At 43.6% G+C, this 27500-nt stretch overlaps 1 pseudogene; it reads right to left on the minus strand.

Annotated features, from left to right (window-relative positions):
• Nucleotides 1–2702: 2702 nt before the first annotated feature.
• On the minus strand, nt 2703–5611 carry LOC134460492 (short transient receptor potential channel 4-associated protein-like; annotated as a pseudogene).
• Between the last annotated feature and the right edge of the window lie 21889 nt (nt 5612–27500).

The following is a 27500-nucleotide window of genomic DNA, read 5'->3' on the forward strand; positions in this document are numbered from 1 at the left end:
TAATAATGTAATGTCTGAACAGATTCCCTGGGTTGATTTGGCCAAAGGGTAGCTTTGTTGTTCTAGTTGGACCTGTATGGGTAGACTGCAGCAGCGACCAGACCCCCCCCATGCACGCACACATACTTATGCACATGCATGCACAGACACAGACACAGACACAGACACAGACACAGACACAGACACACAAGCACACAAACACACACACACACACACACACACACACGCACGCACACAGTCACACACACGCACACACACACTCTTGATTTCGACAGCAGCAACATAATGGCTCTATGGCCATCTAGTGGTGCTAATAGGAATTACTGACGCAGCAAAGATTTGACAGACCTATCGTGTGTGTGTGTGTGTGTGTGTGTGTGTGTGTGTGTGTGTGTGTGTGTGTGTGTGTGTGTGTGATATATATATATCTATCTTTATGAACATGAAGTGCAATAACCATTAATGCACCCAAACATACTAAAACAGCTGAAGCTATTGACTAATAATAATAAGTCTTCAGAACTCAATTCTGACTTATCTAATCAGAATGAAGGACCCAGGTGAGTGTAAAATTTAAAACAGCATTGCACCATTTTCTGGGAATAGGACAAATTTCCCTCCCCCCTCCCTTTGAGTTCAATTGAGTTTGACCCTTCTGTTCTCAGGCCCTCCGCAGAGCAGTGGTGCACTGCTTTACCAACGTTGCATCCCACTGTCCTCAATACGACCCCACACCCCGACGCAGATGTCCGCGGATGTACGGACCTCTGCGCCGGTGTGCAGGGTGGTATTGAAAACAGTGGAATTGCAATTCTGCGCTGCACTTTGATGGAACAGGTGTGTGCAGAGGGCCTGGTCTGGTATCAGTCTTAGTTCCAAGCTACCAGGTTAACGCTGAACCCCAAAGTCAGAGAACGGCTGGAAAAACAGGGAAACGGTTAATATTGAACAGGAGGGGATGTGAGAAATGAGCACATTTCCAGAAATAGTGGAGTGTGGCTTCAAGGTAAGGAGGAGTATGACCAGGGAAGCGGGGCAGGGGTTCAGTTCGGCCATGTGGGGGTGAGACATGGACCTCTGAGAGGTCACTGTAGTCTGATGACATACGTACCGACCAACCAACTATGACATCACAACTGTCACCATGGCAATTAGATTATAATTCTAATTAGATAGATTCTATCCAGGTGTTTTTTTTTTTACTCCATCACTGATTGTCACACATCACACACTCATCACAGTCATCTCTCTCACACACGGCGTCTCTCTCTCTCTCTCTCTCTCTCTCGCTCACTCTCATACACTTGGCTGGAGAGAGCATTAAACCCCAACCTGGAGAGGTTTGGACAGCTCTTGTTGCATGCATCGTACACACCTAATCATTGATTATGATGGACTGATCAGATTCAGACACACACGCACGCACGCACACACACACACGTACTTTGATGCATCCATGAACCAATATACGAGGGGAACATCAAAATCGCCCTTTATCTGTATGCTTTATTTATAGAGATATTCGGATTTGGAGGGGGGGTTAGGGGTCAAGACTGGGACTGAGTATGGGGCTGCTGTTCAGGTAGGCAGGCAGTCAGTCCAGGAAGAATGGAGAGACCCATTCGGATAGACAATGGGCTGTAGGTTGATGATACCAATAGTGATGATGATGCCGATGATGCAGATACTGATGCTCAACAGTCAGAGTCCGTGCTCCTCCACCACTTCCCACCATCATTCTCTTCATCTGGTGAAGTAGGCTACTCAGTCACCCCATCCCATCCTACCCCACACCCACACCCCCTGGACTGCTCCACACCCCACCCTCTACCCGCCTGGTGTCTGTGTGAGCGAGCTGGAGAGAGTTGGCCTCCAGTGGCCTTAGTCCTCCACCAGCTCCTGTTCCACATCCACGTAAGGCTCGTGGTGAGGTCTACACCTGCTCCAGGAGAACCGACACCGTCTCCTTCCAGAAGTTGAAGGGGATGCAGGAGCTCTGGAGGACAGACAGACAGACAGACAGACAGACAGACAGACAGACAGAGAGACAGACAGACGGACAAGAGTATTAGCAGGGTGTCCACAGGAGTGACCAAGTGAAAAGCAAGTCATTTTTCAATGACCAACTCGGAAGACCATATATGTGAAATTAAAGCAAAAAAATGTATAGTTTACGATGACGGGTGCTTGTAAAGCCCAAAATCCATGGAAACAATACTGCACAGATTCTGTACATGTGGCTACCGCACGATTTCATATCAAATTAATCAGGGGAAATCAGGCTTTCACACAGATAGTAACATCATGATATTTGACCAATCAGCAGTGGCTTGGAGCCTGTCAAACTTTTTTTCCACTCGGGAGCAGAGATTTGTGTGCCCTATAAAGGGCTAAGGCAAGGTATGGTGCTGTGTGTGACTCAAGTGCTGTCCTGGGGGGTAATCAAAGAAGCTGGTTTAGTAGTAAATCAGGTTTAGTTAACCTTGTGGTAGAGGTAAATCATCTAATAGATATTTTCATAACTAAATGATGCCTGCAGGTATATCTATTAGCAGGTTTACCACTCCTTGATGGTTAACTAGGCCTGGTTTATCACTTCACCATGTTCTTAGTTTACCATGTGCGTGCTGGAGTGTGTGTGTGTGTGTGGTACGTGCGTGTGTGTGTGTGCGTGTGTGTCCCTTCCTACTCACATTCTCCATTCAGGTGCTGTCCTTGTCCTTGTTGAGGTAGCGGTTTCTGCCAGAAGTGCAGCAGGTGGTGGAAGTTGTTGAGCAGGCGGCCGGGTACTTCTCAGCGTGCTCCTTCTCCCTCAGTGCGCTCAGGTAGAAGGGCAGTTTGGCACGCCGCCAGGCCAGCATCAGGATCACCCGGCTGGTGTTCAGGCAGCTCCTGTAGGGGGCACGGACGCATGGGGTGGAAGACAGATAAAGGAGGAGGGAAGGGGGTGGAAAGAAGAGGGGGGGAGTGAGCAGGGAGGTAGGGGAGGGGAGGGGAGGGAGACCTTCAGTGTTAAACTCACTGCAGTGCTATGCAAGAAGTGTCTGCCAGTCAGGGGGAGATGAACTGTGTGAGCAGAAAAACTAAACTCATCTCCTGTTCCCGCCTTGTGCTTGTGGCCTCATGCTTCACTAACTGACAATAAAGTTTCTCCGCTGTCAACCTAGGGCACGATGACTTTTTCCTCACTCAACATCTTGAAGACAATGGTCTATTTTTTTTTTTAAATCAAAGAAAAAAATAATTTGAAGTATTTGTGTGAGTGTGATGGAAGCCTTGCCTGTGTGAGCGTCTGGACAGTGATGATGTTGACATCCTTCGGGCCATGTAGGAGTGGACACTCCAACAACACCTCCACCACTGCAACACACACACACACACACACACACACACACACACACACACACACACACACACACACACACATTATTATCTACTACAGTCCAAATGCACATATCACAAACTACTCGTGTTTAATGGATTGATCGGTTTACAGTCTGCAGGATTAAACGGATGAGGCATTACCTTTGACATCACCTGTCTGACTTTCGAAGCAGTTGAGAGAAAGCACTATACAGCACACCAGCACATTGAAATCCACCAGCGAGATGTTGATCTGTGTGAAAAACGTCTGGAACTGTAGGCAAAGGCACCACATACAATGTTTATATCACAGCTGTCTGCAAGTCTTCAACTTGATCTATTCTACCAAAGACATCCGCAACAAATACTCTTAAAAACAAAAATCAGAGGCAGGGTGGTGAAGACATTTTCCCCCTGTGGAAAAATAATGCACACTCAAGCAACAACAAAAATCATTAAGAATCTCACCATGTTCCTCTGTCATCCCATGAGCAGTACACATAGCACGTAGAGCACCTCCACTTTGTACATGATCTCGTGCAGTGATGGACTGGGGCAGACAGTGGCACAGAGGGCTGGTGGAGCCACCTTGTCTCCAGAGTTCCCTGGCCAAGGAGTCTTTCTCCCAATCCATCCGTCAAGCCCTTGCTGACTCCGGAGCTGAAGGGAATTTCATGAATTCTAACTCTGCCCTCAATCTCAAGGTTCCTCTTGATCCCCTCAAGCTGCCCATCTCTGTGCCTGCTCTGGATGGCCAGCCTCCGGTAAATGGCAAAGTCATCCATGCAACCTCTTCTATTCGCCTCCACTTTAAAGCTCACTGAGAAGATGTCTTATTGCATCTCATCCGCTCTCCCATGTTGCCTGTGGTCCTTGGCATCCCCTGGGTAACTGTTCGAGTCCTGGAATGGGGGTCCTACCTGCCACGCCAGTTGCCTCTTTGAAAATCCTCCAGTGTTTCCTCCCTAGTCTCTGGATCCCACCGAGTTATCCCAATTTCCCTCCGAGTACTGGGATTTGAAAGAGGTCTTCAGCAAAAAAGAGCTGTTTCTCTTCCTCCTCATGGGCATTATGATTGTGCCATCGACCTACTTCCAGGCACGTCTCCTCCTCGTGATCGACTCTTCTCCCTTTCCCAGAGCACAAGGCCATGGAAGAGTACATCAAAGATGCCTTGGCGTCAGGATTCATCAGGCCATCTACGTCACCTGCTGGGCTGGCATCTTTTTTGTTGGCAAGAGGGATGGTGGGATGTGACCTTGCATTGATTACTGAGGCATTAACACGATCACAATCCGCAATCACTACCCACTACCACTCATGACCAGCGCTTTTGACCTGCTCCAAGGTGCCTCTGTCTTCTCCAAGTTGGATTTGCGAAACGCCGACCACCTAGTTCGCATTAGGCAGCTTGATGACTGGAAGACTGCCTTTAACATTACAGCTGGGCACTATGAATACCAGGTCATACCTTTCAGACTAAAAAACACTCCAGCTGTCTTCCAGGCACTCATAAATGATGTCCTCAGGGACAAGATCAATTGTTTTGCTTTTGTCTATATGTTTTTTCCCCTAAGTCCTTGCAAGAGCATCATCACCATATGTGGAGCGTCCTACAGAGGCTGCTAAAGAATCACCTGTACGTGAAAGCTCAAAATGAGGTCTCCTTCCTGGGTTTTGTCCTAAGACACGGACAGGTCCAGATGCAAAACAAGAGCTTTTCGGGACTGGTCACATTAACATCAGTAAAATGGGTTCAACAGTTCCTTGGTTTCGAAAACGTCTAACACAGATTTATCCACAACTTCAGCTAAGTGGCTGCGCCGATCTCTGCCCTCACCAAGAATACTGGTGCACCATTCCTCTGGACACCCAAGGCTGATAAAGCGTTCCAGGATCTCAAGTATCGCTTTTCCTCTGTTCCTGTGCTGGTCCTCCCTGACCTGCCCCAGCCTTTTATTGTGAAGGTGGATGCATCCAATATCATGCAATCGGTGCTGTCCTCTCCCAGCGATCCAACGGCAAACTGTATCCTTTTACATTCTTCTCACTTCGTCTCAATCTCCTCAGATCTCAGTTCTCCACCCTTGACCAGGAGGGAGAGGTTAGCACTGTGGTCCCAGCCTCTCCCATAGTTTCCCCAGTCCATTAGGGTATCGCAACAACCGTCAAACAGGTCCAACGTCAAAAAAAAATATCCTGGGACAGGGCCTCCCGGTCTCCTGTTTGTACCCAGCCAGGTACGGGCCAATGTTAGTGGGGCCACTCATTCAGCCTCACTGCACACCCAGGGTCCCAGAGGACCTTCAAGACTTCTCTCGTGGTCAGACATGAAGAAAGAGATGAAAGCCTTCATGATTGCCTGTCCAGTGTGCACCCAGAGCAAAAATCCCTGTCAGCATCCTGAAGGCCTGCTTCGCCCTCTGCCCATCCCGGGACAGTCCTGGTCCTGTGTCAGCAGACTTTGTCAGAGACTTCATGAAGTCTGAAGGTAACACAATTATTTTTGCAATGGTTGACAGGTTCTCTAAGGCCTGTCACTTTATACCATTACCTAAACTCCCCTCTGCTTTTGAGACTGCAACAGTAACATTTACCCATGTTTTCTGAGTCTTCGGGCTCCTGCAGGACATTGTGTCAGACCATGGGCCACAGTTCACATCTCTGGTGTGGCAGGCGTTCTGTGGAGTCCTGGGTGCCACAGCCAGCCTCACACCGGGCTTCCTTCCACAGTCCAATGTGAAGACAGAGAGGCTGAACCAAGACCTGGAGGCCACCCTGGGGAGTCTGGGACAACTCAGCATCAACCAGTCTGAAGCTAGGGTACCCTCGGTTCACCACCACATGAGGCGCTGTCGGAGGATGTGGAAGAACACACGCAATTCCAACCGTCGCTTGGGGCCAGCCCAACATCTCCGCCCTGGCCAAAGGGTTTGGCTGTCCTCTAAGGATCTTCCCCTTCGAGTGTCGAGTTCTACAAGGTGGCTCCCTGCTATGTTGGCCCCTTCGAGGTGGTTGGTAGAATCAACCCTGTTTCCTACCAGCTCCAGTTACCCCGTTCCCTTAGAATTCATAGAATTTTCAATGTTTCCCTCCTGCGCCCTGTCCTGTCTTTGCCTCATGCCCCTGCCCCCAAGCCCCCCTGCCCCAAACGTTGATGGTGGTGCAGTCTTCACGGTACGATGACTCCTCAGTTCCCGCCTGCAGAACTTGGTTGATTTGGAGGGTTACGGCCCTGAGGAGCGCTCCTGAGTTCCACAAGGACTTCCATCGTGCACACTCTGACTGTCCGTCGAACGTCCTGTTAGGTGGACCTGTACTGGAGACGTCTGTCTTGTCGGTGCCATGAGCGTGAATGCGTCCAGCACCACTACGTTGTCCACCCAGCTGTACCAGTCATCCAGCTCCTGCAGCCCCGGAGCCTCAGACACCTTCCACGTCACCAGCTTACACAGGCACTCGATGAAGCCCGGGTTGTTTAGCAACATCACTCTGCAGGGAAGCAGGGAAAGACGTGTTATACACAGTAGGTGATGATATAAATCTTTTTAGTTAGACTACTAGTTTTACTCGTTTACTCAATATTTCCAGCCCACACCATACAGACAGAGATGTTAAAAGAGAACGAAGTGGTTAATAATGCTAGCTATTGGCTATAACCCCAGGGGACTGAAGTTTTCTCTGATGATTCTTGTTCATTCCTTCCTCTCAATAATCTGACAATTTCCTAAAGGCCTGCATCTTTTCATTTAATGATTAGCCTGCTTAAGGTGCACTGCATTCTCAGGTTTTCTTTCTGTGTATTTTTATATGCTTTTTATATGCCACTTTCTCTGATGCAATGAATGCATTTTCCTCAAATAGACACAGAAACATGATTGCTATCAACTATGCATGATTTACTTATTATAGCCTAAAATTTCTTATCTGTGGAGATCCAGACTTTGGCATATAGTAAGCATAACAGTAATTTCATTTGTCAATGAGAAACAGTCTGATTATTGACAGGTTGGAGCGCTAGCCTAAAAGAAAGGAGAAATGACGTACCACCAGCCAACACGGTCGATTTCAGTGTTGTATACAAAGAAAAGGGTATAGTCACTTAGGAGCCGCCATGTCACGTTTAGGATATGTTAATTCAGGGTGACTATTTATCACTTATGCTGGACCCAGCCACTGTGGACCGTATGCCTCTAAGAATCCTGGGCCCAGCCTATGGACCTTATGACTCTACAATCTCTATCTATGTCTTCTTCTTTTGTCTTCTTGCTATTCTCTCTTGTTTCTGTGTCTCTTCTCTACATCTCCTTTTAAATCCATCTCTAACGTTGATGTGTTTTTTCATGCTTTGTATGATACAGTGCTATACAAATACAATTATTATTATATCCCCGAAACGCGGAGCGCTGCCGCCGCCGCGTAAGGTCTTTCGTGTTAACGCGATAACTTTTGAACGGATGTTTGGATTTGTCCCAGATTTGGTGTGTGAATGCTCTAGGGCAGGTTCATGAACTGATTCGAGTTTGGAGGTCAACAATTTCAAGATGGCCGAATTCAAGATGGCCGAATTTTTGTTTGGCCCATTACTTCTGACCGGGTGGATGGATTTGTCCCAGATTTGGTGTGTGAATGCTCTAGGGTGCGTTCATGAACTGATTAGAGTTTGGAGGTTAACACTTTCAAGATGGCCGAATTCAAGATGGCCAAATTTTTGTTTGGTCCATAACTTCTGACCGGGTGGATGAATTTTCCCAGATTTGGTGTGTGAATGTTCTAGGGTAGGTTCATGAACTGATTTGAGTTTGGAGGTCAACAATTTCAAGATGGCCGAATTCAAGATGGCCGAATTTTTGTTTGGCCCATTACTTCTGACCGGGTTGATGGATTTGTCCCAGATTTGGTGTGTGAATGCTCTAGGGTGGGTTCATGAACTGACTAGAGTTTGGAGGTTAACACTTTCAAGATGGCCGAATTCAAGATGGCCGAATTTTTGTTTGGTCCATAACTTCTGACCGGGTGGATGGATTTGTCCCAGATTTGGTGTGTGAATGTTCTAGGGTAGGCTCATGAACTGATTCGAGTTTGGAGGTCAACAATTTCAAGATGGCCGAATTCAAGATGGCCAAATTTTTGTTTGGCCCATTACTTCTGACCGGGTGGATGGATTTGTCCCAGATTTGGTGTGTGAATGCTCTAGGGTGGGTTCATGAACTGATTAGAGTTTGGAGGTTAACACTTTCAAGATGGCCGACTTCAAGATGGCCGAATTTTTGTTTGGTCCATAACTTCTGACCGGGTGGATGGATTTGTCCCAGATTTGGTGTGTGAATGTTCTATGGTAGGTTCATGAACTGATTCGAGTTTGGAGGTCAACAATTTCAAGATGGCCGAATTTTTGTTTGGCCCATTACTTCTGACCGGGTGGATGGATTTGTCCCAGATTTGGTGTGTGTGAATGCTCTAGGGTGGGTTCATGAACTGATTACAGTTTGGAGGTTAACACTTTCAAAATGGTGGAATTTTTATTTGTTCCATAACTTCTGACTGGGTGTATTGATTTGCCCGGTAACTCCTTAATTTAATGGTTCACCATTTCAGTGAATCTACCATATCAGGTAGGCCTACAGTGTAATAACCAGTGTAACAATATTTAATACCATGTAATACTAGTGTAATACCAGTGTAAAAATAGGCAATACCAGGTACAGTGTAATAACCAATGTACCAATGTATAATACCATGTAATATTAGTGTAATACCAGTGTACAAATATGCAATACCATGTAATACCACTAACACACAAATAGCCTAAGCTTACATGATATAAGTACAAAATTGGTACATGGTGTCACACTGGTATGACGTGGTATTAAATATTGTTACACTGGTTATTACACTGCACCTAATGTGGTATATCCACTGTAATAGTGAACCATTAAAACAGTGTTACCATTTGCCCCATTTTTTCCTTTTCATTTTCACAATAGTCATTTGATTTTAAGCCTATGCACGTCATTGATCTATGTATAGATATTAAATATATTTATTTTATATTTTGTATTTATCATAAACGTTCATGAAAAGGTGGACGGGAGTGGTAGGAATGATTGGGGACTGGAAGCGTCGCGTTTCGGGGATATACCTTAAGCAGTCGAAGGCGACTGCACAGGCAGTCTAGTTATTATTATTATTGTTATTATTATTATTAATAATAATAATAATCTTTGCATTTTATATAGGGCCTGTTTATACATACCCGGCGGGTATTGTGATGAATTAACATTTTCCTTCTCTACCCTTACCAAAATATTTTTGTTCACATCATAGGCAAATATGCAAAAATATGCTGCTGAGAGCTGTCATATGTTAAGCCTGTGCGCGGTAAGGAGAACGCCATTCAAGTCTCCGTTTATCTCTGTTTATACACATTGGTTTTTTTTCCAAGCTTAGTTTGTAGAGGAAAAACCTCCATTTGTTTGTGAATGAAAGGCACAAACGAAGGGAAAGGTCTACGTTTATCAAAATACCCGGGTATGTACAGTATAAACAGTCCCTTAGAATGTCTGGTGTTTATTTAGAATGTCAGGGAATAAACGGCAAACATGGATACAGAAGAGGCAACAGAACTGGGAGGTGGGCAAAGAGGAGACTGGAGAGAGAATGGAAGTGAATGCAGAGGTAGAGTGGCAGAAGAGAGGGCAAGTTAAGAAGACAGGGTCAACCAAGATAGTGCTGGAGAGGTCGTGAATAAAAAAGGGCCTTGTTTGGGGCTGGCAACTACAATTGTAAAAAAAAAAAAAATGATTGGACTTTCATTTAATTTGAACTGAAAATGTTGGTGGTCTTTTTGATGACAAGAAATTTACCTTTTAGTCATTTACCTTTAACTAAGGTTAGTTCCCATCCTCCGACTACTCTTGGCACCCGATGATCAACTTGGTGCCTAATGTGTGTGCCCATGTGCCAGTGTGCCCGCCCATTCAGTTGTAAGTTTTGGGGACAGGAAATAGACAGATGGACACGGGTCTGTCCAGAGGAGGAAAATATATAAGCTTATATATAACAGCATAATGAATCAGCCGTATGATTTTAGCACTAACATTTCGGTTAAGCAGTTCCTTAGGCACATTTAGCAAACTAAAACATACTACCGGTATGTCTTTACATGTACAGTACTTATTACATACCACATTGTGCAAAGAGAATGTTTGATTATTGACACTAAGAGATTGTTAGTCTGCTACCCACCAAGAATTGGTTACCTTAGAGAATCTTTGTATTGTATTACTTTCCAAACTCTCTCTCTCTCTCTCTCTCTCTCTCTCTCTCTCTCTCTCTCTCTCTCTCTCTATATATATATATATATATATATATATATATATATATATATATATATATATATATATCCTCTCTCTCAGTCCCTCACCTGTCTTAGTCCATGTCCCCGGGCTTAGGGCACAGCCTGGCGGCCACTCACAGGAGGATGATCCTGAGAGGGCTGAGGGGGTGGGGGCCGGGTCGGGGGCAGAAGGCTGGGGCAGGGGGCAGCTCCAGGGTGATACGGGGCCTCTTCTCGCTCCTCAGGAGGCGGCGGAGGACGCTCTCCTCACTGCGAGCCATCTCTATCAGGCTCTTCATGGAGATGGGATCCTCGTAGATGATGCCACCCCAGTTGGACATCTTGTCGGACTTCCCCAACTCAGGATCTCTCAGGACCGCCAGGATCACGAGGAGGCGTTCGTACTCACGGTTGGGTGTGCACTGTGCCAGCTGCTGCTTGGCTGCCTTGGCTGCCTTGGCTGCCTTGCCCATCAGCCGGGGTCCTCTAAGGCGTGGCAGAGGCCCCTCTGTGTTGCATCGGGCCAGGGGCCTGACCGGGCCCAGTCCATGGGCGAGCTTCCTGGCTTTGGTGGCTAGGTTGCCCGCAGCAGCAATGTGGACTGATGGCTTCTTCATCTGGGGCCTCTTGGGCAGGAGCCTGGGGCCTGGGGCCAGGGGCTGAGCCTTGCTGACAGTGCCGGGCTTGGTTGTCCTCCGTCGAGTTTTCTTGAGGGCGCGGGGCAGCTTGCCTACGACGCACACTTGCTCACTGGTGTTCTCCATGATGGGTCTGAATTCCGCGAGAGAATTCTTGGGTGGAACCGGCGCCATCTGCACGGTTTTTGACGGGCCGTCGTCTTGCATGCTCACCACCTTGACCCTCCTCACACCAGTAGATGGGGGGCGAGGCTGGTGCAGAGCTGCTCCTGCCCTGCTGGGCCTCTTGCTAGCAGCAACGTCGGCTGTCACCATGCCAAGCTTGGGTCCAGAGGTGATGGCGGTGGTGGAAGCTGCTGGAAGGCTGTTGACCGATGCTGGAAGGTGCCTTAGAGGTCTTGCTGAGGTAGCTCTGGCTGCCTTGTGGCCCGGTGGGCGAGGTTGGTGTGAAACCGCGTCTGCCCTGCTGGGCCTCTCACTAGCAGTAATGTCGGCTGTCACCATGGCAACCCTAGCTCCAGAGGTGGTAGTGGAAACTGCTGGAAGGCCCTTGACCGGTGCTGGAAGGTGCCTTGGAGGTCTTGCGGAGGTGGCTCTGACTGCCATGGGGGCCGGCGGGCGAGGTTGGTGCGAAACTGCATCCACCCTGCTGGGCCTCTCGCTAGCAGCAACGTCAGCTATCGCCATGGCAACCCTAGGTCCAGAGGTGGTAGTGGAAACTGCTGGAAGGCCGTTGAGCAGGGCTGGAAAGTGCCTTGGAGGTCTTGCGGAGGTGGCTCTGGCTGCCATGCGGGCCGGGGGCTGAGGGGGGTGCGTGGGGGCTAGCGTAGCATTGGGCAGCTGCTGCTGTGGCCTGAGGCTCAAACAGGGCCGGATAACCGGAAGTCGCCTTCCGGACTCGTCATCATCCTCCTGGTGACGGACACGGCTCCTCGGAGGAGGGGCTTGAGGTGGCACTGGCACCTTGTGGTCTTTCATGTTCTCCTATCCTGTCCTGCACATTCTAGTACAGCTGAGATTATTGCCAGACACAAGCAGAAATATGTTTTTAATTTATCATTCAGCTTCAGAGAGTTTATCATTCAGCTTCACAGATGATATTATTAATTGTATTATTATGTGATCATTATTTGATATAGGCCTATTTATTGATCGTCTATTATTATTATAAGGGTCATGCTCTATTTTTTTTTTTAAATGTAATATCCCACGAGCATACGGGCATTAATTTGGATTACTTTGCTCACACATTATTTTCACTGATATTAAATTATAACAGATTCAACAAAGTAGAAATCTCAGCATACACATTTAGATAACCTGATTTAAATTAAAAATTACATTACATTACATTACATAATAGGCTAGGCCTATTAGGCCTACAGTACATCACACTACATTCTTTGTTGACACTTTTTGTTATTATATTAGGATGTGTATTTAAATAGACTTACACAACAGCTGGAAATCAATGCTGCTTTGGAAATTCAAATAGGGCAGGCCTACTGTAGATTAACATTGAAAAATGGCTGACTTATCAACTGATCAGTGTCGTATTTCTGTCTTCTTGCGCGACGTTTGTCTGAAATAAAACGTCCAATTCACTACTACTTATGGAATTCATGACGTCACCTGGTTACTATTATGACGTAGAATTTTGACACGAACGCAAGGTCGGCGGCCTTGGAGCTGAAAAGGAGCGTGAGAATTCCATTCCGAATGCGCATCAATCAGCTGGCTGTCCGTTCCAAGCCACCCAAACTGGCGCCGAAACGAGCATGCTTCTATTCCAAAAAACAAAAGTCACATTTAATGGCAGGTGTGCTAATGTAGATCCGTGTGTGGCACAGGATTAATGATCAACCTCAGTTGGATTTAGCAGAGCTTGTCACCCGTCGTCATGGAAAGCAGCTTTGAAGTTTGTTCTCTCTTACTTCAACCGTTTCAGCCGTGTTAACGACAATGACTATAATATCATTAATTGGAATAACATTACACAATATCTGCAATTAGACTATAAATGTCCCACAAACTTAGTCTAATTGAACAGCGGCTCACTTTTAAAATTGAGATATTTATAACTTAATTCAACGATGATAGGAAGCATTACAGAAAATCTGCAGAGAATGCATCCTTGCACTCTATTTTTTTTTCCAGGAAAGGTGATCAAAAATATAAGCGCTTTTTATTTGTGGGCTACAAGAAATGTGCACATGGAGAAACAGAGATAACACGACCTAAACATAAACCAAAGTTCCAAATTACCCAGCATGGATTGAAGTCAGCTCCCCCGGTTATCAGCCAACCTCGTCACTCACCTGGGTTTTTTTAAACCTCGCGCACTGCGCTAACCAGTTACACACTAATTGTTCTCTACTCTTGAACCAAGAAGTACATTCGAGTCTTTAACTAAACAAAATCATAGTCTAACATACTGCACAGCCCATCATATTTTTTTTTATTATAATTTTTTTTAACAGAAATCAAAATAACAAACACATACATACAATTTGCCACGGCAGTTAACCCACACAATATAGACTCAAATCCCTGACAAATATAGTACAAAAACCCACGTCCCACACATAACCCCGACCCCCTTCAAACACACAGTCCTCCTTCCCAAATGGTGATGGGAAAAGTCCTGCTTACGCGGGCGCGCTTCCACGTAGGCTAGCAGCGCGAGCGCGACAATGAAATAAGGAGCATCATTGAAGGAGTCTAATGTTTGCGAGCTCGCTGTAATATTAGAAAATTTAGGATCCACTGTGTTCACGGGCCTGCGTGCCCATGTGTGAATGTGTGAGTATGCGCGTGCGCTACTTGCCAGTTTCAGGTCTCCCGGTGCGCAATAAGGACCTGATATAAATAGCGCAACTCTCCTTCGCAATCACACTGCAACGCAGTGAGAAATTAAGGGCGTATTCACACCTACCACGTTTGGTCCGGACCAAACGGACCAGATTTTCGTTGGTTCGGACCTTTTGGGATGGTCTGAATACAAACCAGCGAATCTTGGTCCGGACCAAACAAGCGGACCGAGACCGAGCTGAAAGGTCGGACTCGGTCCGGGTCAAACGAACCCTGGTGCGGACCTTTTGAAGGTGTGAAAGCAGACCGGACCTAATCCCAGACTTTTTGCTTTTTTGTACCTCGGGAGCTTCCGTGGGAAACATAGTGTAAACAAAGCCACTCCACAACTTGTCATGTCCATGTGACTGTCTTTGGTGTAAATTCGACAGAGTGGTTTGTTTGCAACACTATTAATATAGCCTACCTTTTCACAATGAGCAACACTTTATTATACGCATACTTTGCTATGGCAAATCCGTTTAGCCTGTGTGCTACACTTCAAAGTCAAATACATTGTAGGTGTATAGCGTTTTTTGCGGCATACCAGTTGTGCTCAGAATTTTAAAGAATGTGTTAGTTTGTACAGAGCATTTTTGAGTTTCCATAGATGTCGACAACGATGGTATTTTATTACTTCGCTTTCTGTGAAATATAAAAATAGAATTACTTTTCCAGTTTTTTTGCTTTGAAATAGAATGCGCAGTAATTGTGCCATGTCCCCATGCAATGTATTTTTGCTCATAAAATTACTTGTTTATTTGAAGAATCTTGACATTTACTCTCCTTTGTAAATACACAGATATTATTCTGAGCACAACACAGTAGAGGGGCTCACCTAGGAAAATGGGGGGGGGGGGGGGCAACTCTGAGTATTGTGTGTGTTTGTAATTGACAGACAGTATGAAACTCACAGTTGAGCTGAAGGAAATGGAAAAACTCAGTTGATAGTGTTACTGGCAATAGATAGGCCTATACTGAAGTGAAGCTGACATTTTCAAAATTGAATAGGCCCACCACTGTGTGGTTACATAATGCAGGGCGAAAGTATCACCAAGCAGAGGTTCAGGGGGCCAGTAGAGTGTGAGGGGAGGAGGATGCTGAGGGGAGAAAAGAAAAGAAAAAAAACACAAACAGAAATGAAGGCGTGGGTCAGGAAGGTGAAACACACTCGTGCCACTTGGCCTCGTCTCTCTAACACACACGCACGCACACACACACACGCACCTGCCAACTGTGCTCTGCAAAACAGGAACTTGACTTTTTGTCAGTCCATTAGAACCAACTACAATTGTGCCTCCCAGTCCCAACCCAAAATACAGAAGTTGCTAACTGCTAACAACTACGCTTTCCAGAAATGCACCCCTGTTTTATTCTATTCTATTCTATTATTATTATATTCTGTTCCATTCTATTCTATTCTATATGCTTGACCAAGAGATGGCTTTATACTTGGGCATGCAGTTCACTTTACCATTGCCTTCAGAATGTAATCCATCTTCCCAAATCCTCTCTCTTGAGATCCTATAGCACTCATATGCAGAGGTGACTGTAAGTTCAGTGCTGCATTCTCTCCTGTCTGAATTGGTCAGACTTTTAGTTTGTATAATGTTTATAATGTTTAATGTTTGTATAATGTATTGCAAATTCATGATTTAATATCATCATGCCACTTAAAAATGGCTTTTTATGTTGCGTCTCCAGTTATTTTTTTTTAAACCTACCAGAGAGAAAATTTTCAAAAAGTTTCTCACTTCAGTTACAGAGTAAACAGGTGCCGTGGAAGTCATTGTCTTGAATTGTATTTTTAGGAAACTTTTGCTTTATTGAGAGGAAAAGTGATCTTTGTGATTTGTGCTCTTGCATCAAACAGCAAGGACAAACTCTGCTGCCCCCTACTGTCACACTCTGTTGCTAGCAAAGTCTCTCTCCCTCTCTCTGTCTCTCTCTCTCCTTTCCCTTACTTCTTCCCTACTCACTCACTCACTTCTCTTGATCCATCTCTGTCACTCTATCTACCCCCCCCCACACACACACCCATACGGGGGCATTGCTGTGCTCATCAGGTGTCTGCCTGGGTGCAGTATAAAGCCAGACCCTGTTTATGGCATAATGAGTGCCAGTGTCTCTGTCTGAAGTGTTAGCAGCATGAGGGGTTGATGCTTCATCAGGCTAAGTTGGCCTACAACTCTGTGTAAATAAAACAATACTGTGGCGAGGAACTCACACTTTGCAGTATGTAAAGCATGAGTAAGGACAACTGGTATTACAAACTGGTTTATTTGTGTATGCCATTCCAGCTAACGCCATAACTGTATACACCAATTGCTACCTATAGGCCTTCCATATACACCAATAGCTACCCAGTACTCCACCCACCCACAGCTACATATCCCACCCACAGACATGCACAGATCAACCCCATCCACCACCAACTACAGCTACAGTATAGATGGGTTTCCAGTTTACAAACATTTGTGCTATGAGGAGGGTGGAGATGCTATGCAGACAATCAGGTGAGCACATATATTGACAGGAGTTTCCAAACAATCTGAGGATGCTGAGGGATTCTCAGCTGTGTGCACAGATAGGAATGTTTGTATACAAGAAACCTACAGTATATCACGAAAGTGAATACACCCCTCACAGTTTTTTGCAGATCTTTGAGTATATCTTTTCATAGGAAAGCATTACAGAAATGTCACTTTGACACAATGATAATGATTTAACAACTTATTTAACCGCTTAAATTTCTTGTTCACTCGGAAAAAAAAAACAAAATAACAAAATACAGCCATTAATGTTTGAACATGTACTCACAAAAGTGAGTACACCCCAGATGAAAATCCGGTAGAGAAGGGTCTGTGTTGGCTCGAATCGTCTCGAAATGAAATGAAATGAAAAGGGATGAAAAGGGAGGTCATCAGTGTGCGTTTCAACCTTTCTTTGCATTGAACTTTTACATTTTGAGTCTGCATCTGGCTTAAATAGATTGGTGTGAGATTTGAATGCAATCCTATGGAGAATATCATGATCTGCTTCAGTAGTCACAGTGCATGTTGATATGCATGTTTCTTTTAGGTGTATTTCAGATTGCCAATGTTGACAGCATTCATGCATCCCCAAATCATGTCAGTCCCACTACCATGCTTGGCTATTGAGAGGATACACTTTTTTTTTGTAAAACTCACTTGTTTACCACCACACATGCTTGACATATCTAAAGCAAATTTGTTTGGAATACACAATATTTAACCCTTCTGTTGTGTTTGGGTCATTTTTGACCCATTTTCAAGTTTTAGTGTGAAAAAAACACACTTTCCTTTATTTTCTTGGAATGAGGGTTCATCTAATCCTCAGTCACAATCATTTCAACACAAAAAATATGTTTTATCATTTTAGTAAATTTTAAAGGTCCAAAACAAAAAAAGTTACATCTGTGGTGTTCGGGTCAAAATTGACCCGGGCATAGATTTTTGGTTGTTGTATGCATTTCTGAAAAGCTGTTGGTTGCCCTTTTTCTTCAGTTTGGTGATTCATGGTGATGAAAATATATTTCTTGCCTTAAAAAAAAGCTTTTTCATATTATAAATCCAATATGGCCGCCGGACAGTCCCATACTCTACAATATGTCATATCTCCTGTTCTGAAAGGACTACAGATGTATTTCTGGTGTCTACTCATATGTTTTCATGGTCAGGGAATCCATTTCTGTATTATATAACGAGATTTTTTGCACAATTGTTTGCAAAATACGTTTTTGCACATTATTTTTTCCAAAAAACGTATCAAAAATTCGTAATGGCACCCAAACATGTAGAACTGGTCTTATACTTTCCATAAAGTTGATGTGGCAATAACATAATGGTCCATGTTCATGGCATAGGGGATCCAGATGAATAGTGTGACTTTTTTCATGCTCATTAAGGTGTTCATTTCCAATATCTTCATATTAGATTGGCGGAATAGCTGTGACTCTGACAGAATTGTTATTTTGTATATTTAACACACTGAAATCATATAAATATTGAAAAACACCAAGTCAACATATTTAAACATTGATTTTATGCACTGAAAAACCAATTTAGTTGACATTTGGTCTTTGTCCTGCTCTTTGGGTTGGGACCCGAACACCACAAATGTCACTATTGATTATATTTTTCAATATTAGAGAAAAACTAATAAAAGAAATTTGGGGGTTGTTGTACTCTCATATCTGCTGTAATACATGGACAACATAATCACTAATTGTATCACTTTAGGACGTATTAATAGTGAATTTATGCAGGTTTTGATAGTTTTGGTAATCAAAAACGATTTGCATAATGTAAGATGAAAGACCTGTAAAGTCAAAAAGATGAATAAATAAAGTAGTATTTCCATGGATATGAATACAAACTTGGTTAGCCATGAGATGAAAAACAATATTTGATGAGAACTAGTGTTTGTAGGTATTTTATAGCTGAGTTTTGTCATCACAGGTCAAAAATGACCCGAACACCACGGGTGTATGCAGCTTATGAACACAACACAAGGGTTAATCTAGTCAAACAACAAAATATACAAAATATGTACAACCAGTTGTTTTAAAAGCTATTTCTCAGATATCTAGTCCTTTGGTGTGACCTGTTTGTCCTTTGGTGTGATACTCCAAAGTGTCACACCATAGGACTTTTACCATAACATCATAGGACTTTTGAGCTTTTGCGTTAATTTAAAGCCATGTCATTGCCAACTGAAATTCAATTTCACATTCAGTAAGATGCATTTGCATACATTTACATAAGAAAAAAATCTAAAAATATACACTATTGTCAAAATGTATTTCATGGCTGTCACACCAAAGGACTACAAAACTAATACATCTTGTGGTAGTAAAACATAATTTGATTGATTGAAGAACTCTGAGAGAAAAACCTAAAATCCTACCTAAAAACCTAAATTCTTAAGGGTCTAAAGTCACAATTTATATACCGCTGGAGCTTCAACAATAGATAATTATCCACAGAATTAACCAAAATATGATGTCACACCACAGGACATTGTTTTCTGTGACAAAGTTTCTTAAGTCCATACGGTCTCAGAAAAACAGGGGGAAAATTAAGCATTGCCACTTGCTAAAATAGACACCTTGAAAAACATGCCAGGGTTGTTTAGACAAATGACTGAGCTTTGATTATTTATTTAAAAATGTTTTAATATGGAGAACCAGGCTTGTGACAGTCACACCATAGGACAAATGTGACATTTGACTCAAAATTAAGTACTTATTTAAGCTCTGGATTTATTACACATTACTTTTTCACAACAACAATATTAGTTTAATCATTTAAAACATTGACAATTTTGAAAGCATTAATTTACTTAATTTTAAGAGCCTGTGACAGCAAAATTTACACGTCACGTCATCTACCCAACTATTAGTGGTGTGGATCGGCACTGCCCTCACGATCCGATTAGATCACGATTCGGGAGGTAGTAGATCCGATTCGATTCCATTCGATTCTATTAGATCCGATCCGATTCGGTTCAATTCTGCAATGCATTGCAATGCATTACATTTCTACTGAACGCAAAGCAAATGTTTAATCAGCCATGATAAGCCAATACAAGTAGTCAGATACTGAGCAACAATTTATTGGCTGTTTTCTGTATCAGTCTGTATCAGTCTTGCAATGTTTTGAAGTGCTTTTATTTAATTTAACATTCATTTGCTCCCGAAATATCCATGGAAGTAATTGAAACTTAAAAAAATTGCCGGATCGATTCTGGATCATCCATGCCCCGCATCGATTCGGATCGCCGAATCGATCATTGTTGACACCTGACCCCTTGGTTGCATTCAGAGAGGGAAGAGCAAAAAGCCAGTGAAGCTGGTGTGATTATTGAGATCATCATAGACTCGTTCGTTGGCCGGGATGGAAAGGTTGACTTCATCTCCCACCTCCAGCTGCAGATCCACGCCACTATTCAGGTAGGTGGCACGCCCATCCGTGCCGTGCTCACTGTGGTGGAAGACCTGCTGTCCATTCTTGTTCATTAAGAAATGAAACCAGGGTGAGTTAAGGTTGTTCCTTGCACTGAACCTGAAGTAGTACACACCCCCCTGACGGCAGCTGTGAAGAAGCCTGTTGAGCCGCTGTAGGCCTGTCCAACATTGGTGACTACTTTACTGAAGACCAGGTTCAGGGCAGTATTCCCAGCTTGTATGAATCCTGAGTTAGTCAGGAAGGCTGAGAATGCCACCTTGGGTGCTGCTTTGATCTCTTTCTCCAGATTTTCCACTTCAGTCTCAATGGCTACCAGTTTTGTCTTCAGAGCAGACAGCTCCTGCTTTTGTGCTGCATTTCCCACCTTCAGGTTGTCTATCCCAGTTTCACTAGCTGCTAGTCTGGTCTTCAGAGCAGCCAGCTCCAGCTCGTGTGCTGCACTACCCATCTTCTGTTCCTCGACTTCAGCTGTGGTGGCCTGATGTTCCTGGGTCAGGTTTATCACCTTAGTCTTCACTGTTGTTAGTTCTGTATGTTGTGCACCAAGTGTCCCTGCAACTGACCGCAGATCAGCAGATTGTGTATTTATTTTAATGTGGTATGTCCAGCGTCTACTGTCTATGTGTTGTAGTATGTCCTGAGGAGATGTGACGTGTTGACCACTTGAGTTTCCCCCTGAGGGATAATAAAGTTTACCTTGACCTTGAAAATAATACAATCCAAACACAACACAAAAAGTTGTGTTGTAATAGCCTTCCAATTACAGCAACAATTCACACTTAAAGATGGCCTCTCAACGTCATTTAATTAATATTGCCGCGTTCCCCATTGTTATTGAATGTGTTACGCTCTGGACCTGTTTTAAAAGACGTTCTAGTTGCTTTGTTTCAAGACGTTTTTGCAAGCTGGCAAGGTGGCTTGTGGAGAAACGAGAGAGTGTTCCGTGTTTCTCGTGGAAATGCGTCTCTGATTGGCTCACTCCTCCTGCTCTCGAAGAAACGCGTCTCTGATTGGCTCAGTCCTCCAGTTCTTGGAGAGAATGTAATGGGAAACAGAGTCGCCACTTCCCCGGGTGGTACTGCACTATAGAGGCGCCAGCGGAGGCGTGCAGGCTCCATTCAGGGCTGTGCTCTTTCGACAGCGACCCCTAGGTGAGCTACAGGCACGGAGCAACCAGAGTGAGCTGGCTTTATGCATGAGGCTTTGTGCTGCGTGTGTACCTGAGAGTAGCAACCAGCTGATAGCTAAGCTAAGCTATGTTTCGGGCCACCAGACGTTGCTTGTTTTGAAAACAAGCAGAAAAAAATTACTGGACATGTTTTTAGATAAATGGGTCGATATAAACCTTTGTGGGCAACGCCTTCTTTCGACGTGACGAAACACAGAAAGGCTTTCGTGATTCGCTCGTTTCTCTGCATTATTTATGTAAATTGGGAAACACCGGGAAACACAGCCAGGAGAGTTGACGCACCGCTATGAGAGCCTTGCAAGTGAGTTTAACTTGGGGTGACCGTCCGATCTTCGAAAGGAGTGAGTAAAACTGAGTTTTATCGGAAGTTGGCCTTTAATGCATTAAACAATAGGCTAACTGCACATCACCGCACCGCAGTCATCATTCCAGAAGGGGTGTGTTCTTCTGGACCAGGTAATAGAAATGAAATGTGGCCACGAATACGAGTGTCCTTATAGGCCGGGAGCCACGTATACCCCTCAGGATGTTTTTTGCTTACTTTTTTTCACTATGATTTCCTGTTAGTCTATACCCTGGGCCATAACGAGATGATAGGGTGCACTCCCAACTCGGCCCCGTTTGGTCTCAGGGCCCAAAAAAAGCATCTTTTAAAGCGGAATTCACCTTTCAAACAATATTGTGCCCTATCTCTGTATTAGACCACATTATAACAGGGGATTATGTAGCCACTGGATATAATATCTTTATATTAAATATAAAAGCTATTTATTGTTTTAGTAATGGTGATTTCAAGCGTCATCAAATCACCGGAAGAAAAAATAACGACTACAATGCCATTAGAACGTTGCTGGGTGATTTGATTGGACGCGTCATCAAATCACCTCGGCATGACAGGCGGCATGGGACAGAACAGCAGGCAGGCAGATAACACATTTCGAGGATGGAGATATTTACATTGTCCGTATAATAAGTCTGCTTCAAGTAGGCCTATAGGTTACTGCACAGTGGTAAAAGCCTTGGTGCATTCAATCCAACTGCTTAAAAAAAAAGTTTTGTCCGCATTGTTAATATGCGCTCATTGTCATTACAAATCACCTACAGTAGGCTATGATAGGCTATCGGAGCGCACCAGTTCATGCTCCTCTTACGCGGATTGCAAACAAGGTAGCCATAAATGCATGCGCTGGCTATCATTACTGCACTTGGACTTGATTGCATTTAAACAACACGAGCAAGAACAAGGCACACTCAGGCAGGCTACTGAAATCTACTGTCAAGTCATTGTAGATTTCAGCTCACTCCCCAGGCAGTCAGGGCCGCCTATTTTGCATAAATTATAAACACAGACTTCCTCTCGAGGGACCATTGAGACGCGAACAGACAAATCAAATTAAACACTTGACCAAAGTAAGCGACGAGCCTACATCTTCAAAATGCAGGTCTAACCCAACACCTCCCTCAAACTGGCGAGATGGAGACGGTGGGGTGTCCCGATGCGCTATTTAGGCCTATGTGGATTTGTAAGCTATGTTTCACGCAAGTCATTTCTCATCTTCTAAAAACAGAAAGCATAACCTGAACAGCTGAATGCCCAGAAATGCGTGCGCACGGTGCAACTTACCGAGGGGCGATTTTCCTTCATGTTGCACTTGCATTAGAGTCAATGAATGGGATGAAGACCATTTTTACTGCACATTTGTTTTATTTGGGCCTATACATGATCAATTCCCTCTGGCTTGTAGGCCTATTTGTTAGGGTCCAACAGCAGAGGTCTGGATGAAACGGCTTTTGGTCAAACACCAGCACGAGAGAGAGAGGGCGAGAAAGCGTGCGCTCTTTGATAAAGTTGGTTGAACGGAGACAAGTCCGCCTCGCCTTTGGATTTGATGGGATTAAACAGATAGATAGAACATGAGCAGAGATAGACAGGCTACTTCCTTCTTCAATGAGTATTACATTTATTTATTTTTTCAAAAATAAGCTAAATGTAAGGTTAGGCTAGCCTTCTCATTTTCCGTTTCAGCACTAATCTGAGGACAGCGACAGTCGCGACACAAGCTGCACTTCTCAACAGTTTGTTTTTCCATTCGCTTTTTATTCGCTGTTAGTAGCTATAGTTTGCGCAATGAGACCCAGTGAGGAAAAACACAACAATCATGCATTTTCAACAGTCTACATTAACAACGTCAATCTGTCTCGGATATCAGCCTACATTTGTCCTAAAACCAGCCACGACTGCTGGCAGCGAGCACTGAGCAGCCAGAACGCAAGATTCCTTCGAATTCGGTGACGCGTTAACCTGGCAACGATTACTTAGTTTCCCGCAGTGCATTCTGGTTAACTGAGAACGTTAAAATAGCTTTGTCAATCGCGATTCAGCACATAATTGTACTAAATTAAACTAAATAATGCAAATTACTTTATTTTTCTCATGTAAAATGCAAAATGAGGATGAACTACATGTAATAACAGCACACATTGCCCAGAGGTGAATTCCACTTTAAGGAGAAGCTGCAGGGCGAAATTAAATACTTGTAAATATTAAGGTACTGCAACTGCAAAAATGGAAAAAAAAACTATTAAGTGAATAGTATCAAGAGTAACTAATGTTACCACCTATTGGTGAACTGTGAACAGGATGCAACACATTGCACTATTACACAAAAGGAATGAATCAAATTTGAAATGTATTATAATGACTGATTTGTATTGTACAACAGTAGTTTAGAATGTAGATAAGAACTTTTAATCATAATTTATAATCTTCTTGATCATCATCCGTCTCTTCCTCATCTTCATCCACAGTTGTATGGATTTCATCAGTCATGTCATATTCATCTCTGTCCTCCTCTGCCAAGACATAAATTAGAGCTTTTGGGATTACATCACCCTCAAATCATATTTCACAGTTCACCAATAGGTGGTAACATTAGTTACTCTTGATGCTATTCACTTAATAGTTTCATTCATGCAATTTTCAAGTCAAGGTCAAACACTTCAAAAATATGATTTATGTAATATGTTCAAAGTCCCATACAAATTGGTAATGCCTGAAAGTGACTGCCTGCCAGTAGGCTACTATTTTCGGATAGGCTATTGTGAATAACTTTGGACATAGCAGCTGTTGCACTCTAGCTAGAAAAGTCCTCTTGGTCTTACACTGAAGCTCATGAACTTGGGTAGTTTTTCATTTACATTTAAGGGACTAATGCATATCATAACAGAGTTGAAAATGATCAAATTTGAAGACAATTTGTCAGGCGGACAAGCATTTTTGGGGCTTTTTGGGTATGTTGAAGATGATATTTGACAGAAGAAAAGCCCCAAGCCCTGAAACATTTTCAGGTTGGTTCCCCTATGTGACAGGATGGCCCATGAAAATTTACAGGGTTCTAGGACCATTTTCGCAGTTGCAGGACCTTAATATTTACAAGTACATAATTTCGCCTGCAGCTTTTCCTTAAACCAACTGAAGTGCTTGGACCAAGATATAGGATTTTCCCTCCTATTTTGCTCTTATTGGTGTATTGGTGTGTAATGGTAAGGCAAGGCAAGGCAAGTTTATTTATATAGCGCATTTCATACACAGGTGCAACTCAATGTGCTTCACAAAGTTAACAAATGTAAATGAAAGGAAACAGGGAAGAAAGAAGGAAATAAATCAGAGTCAAAAAACATGTAAAACATTAAGATAAAACACAAGGTAAAAATAGTAATAAAATAAAATAAAAACAAATTAAATAAACATTAAAATAAAAATAATAATAATAAATTTAGGCTAGGGGAAAGCATCTGAGAACAGCTTTGTCTTGAGTCTAGATTTAAAGCTATCAATAGTGGGTGCATTTTTTACGTCATCTGGAAGCTGGTTCCAAAGTTTTGAAGCATAGAAGCTAAAGGCTGCCTCTCCACACCTTGTTTTGACTTTTGGAATCACCAGCAAATTCTTCTCCGTTGACCTTAGTGACCTGGTTGGTGCATACAGCTGAAACATATCCAGTAGATATGTGGGTCCCATTCCATTTAATGATTTAAACACAAGTAGCATTGCCTTAAAATCAATTCTGTAGCTTACTGGGAGCCAATGCAGCAATCTTAAAATTGGAGTAATGTGGTCGAACTTCCTTGTTTTTGTAAGAACCCTTGCTGCTGCATTTTGTACAAGTTGAAACTGTTTAATGGTCTTATTGGGGAGGCCAGTAAAAAGACTGTTACAGTAATCAACCTTACTAGAAATGAAGGCATGTATTAGCTTCTCCAGATCATGTTTAGACATCAGGCACCTACATTTAGAGACGTTTTTTATGTGATAAAATGCAGACTTAGTAATAGCAGCAATCTTTTGTCTCTCCTCTCTTTTCCCAAATATAATTACTTCAGTTTTATCTGTGTTCAGCTGGAGGAAATTGCATCCATTTGTTAATTTGGTCCATGCAATGATAGAGTGATTCAAGGGGGGTGTAGTCATTGGGGGACATAGATAAGTAGAGCTGGGTATCATGAAAGTGAAAGTGAAAGCCCATTGGGAAACTCCAACTCCCATTGTCATTGTGACACAGCACACAAGTGAACACTGCACACTGCACACAATGAAATTGCATTTATGCCTCACCCGTGCAAGGGGGCAGCCATCAGTGGCGCCCCATGGGGAGCAGTGCGGTGGGACGGTACCATGCTCAGGGTACCTCAGTCATGGAGGAGGATGGGGGAGAGCACTGGTTGATTACTCCCCCCACCAACGTGGCGGGTCGGGAGTCGAACCGGCAACCTCTGGGATGCAAGTCTGACGCCCTAACCGCTCACCCATGACTGCCCTAATCATCCGCATAGCTATGGTAATTTATGGAGTTATTCTCGATAATGTGTCCCAGTGGCAACATATACAGATTGAACAGTAGTGGTCCCAGAATGGAGCCCTGGGGGACCCCACAATTCAGAGACATCGGTGATGAGGTATGTCTTCCAATGGCGACAAAAACACTTCTTTGTTGTAAGTACGATTTTAACCACTTAATCACTATGCCTGTAAAGCCAACCCAGTGTTCCAGTCTATGTAGTAGTATAGCATAATTAACTGTGTCGAAAGCTGCGCTTAAATCTAGTAGCACCAATACGGATGATTTGCCAGCATCAGAATTCAATCTTATATCATTCATACTGTTTCGGTGCTGTGGTAGGCACGGAAACCTGATTGAAACTTATCAAGGTACACGTAGCTATTAGACATTAGAAAGGCAGTTAATTGGTTAAACACTATTTTCTCTATTATTTTACCCATGAATGGTAGATTGGATATGGGCCTATAGTTGTTTATTACCAGTGCATCCAGGTTGTTCTTTTTCAGTAAGGGTTTCACAACTGCTTCTTTCAGACAGCCTGGGAATATGCCTGTTTGTAGTGAGGTGTTGATGATCTGAAGTACATCTGGTGATATTAGATGTAAGATGGATTTGAAGAAGGCTGGTGGTAAAATATCTAAGTCAGATGTAGAGGAGCTAAGACTTTGTGCCGTTCTATTAAGAATGTCCACATCAACTAAATGAAAATGGTAACCAGACAGATATTCAGGTAAAGAGACTCATCATTTATTTGAGCATGACATTGTTTTGCAACGTTCATCATTTCTAAAACAAATCATCACCAACACCATTAGTGAGTGGTCACCAGGGAAGGCGACAAAGAGGTCAGTGACCCCGGGCCCAGGGGGGTGGGGAGCCCAGAATTGGGCCCTCATTACATTGTATGTATTGGATGGGGGGGCCGTTTAAGATAACTTTGTCCTGGGCCCAGGCAAAGCTGTCAGCGTCCCTGTGAGTGTTCATGGTGATGTTGTGGAGAGTTCAGAGAGAGAAGAGCAGGAAGCCACTGAAGGTGCTGTGGCTATATATACACTATGATCTATTTTATTATTTAATTTGATTACATAAAATAATTACATTTGATTACAAAATGATTACATTTGTTGTTGTGGAGAGTTCAGAGAGGGAAGAGCAGGAAGCCACTGAAGGTGCTCTGGCTTTATACACTATGATCTATTTTATTATTTAATTTGATTACATAAAATAATTACATTTGATTACAAAATGATTAATTTATTGTTGTGGCGTTCAGAGAGGGAAGAGCAGGAA

The sequence above is a fragment of the Engraulis encrasicolus genome, chromosome 13 (genome assembly GCF_034702125.1).
Source record: "Engraulis encrasicolus isolate BLACKSEA-1 chromosome 13, IST_EnEncr_1.0, whole genome shotgun sequence".
Lineage (NCBI taxonomy): Eukaryota > Metazoa > Chordata > Actinopteri > Clupeiformes > Engraulidae > Engraulis > Engraulis encrasicolus.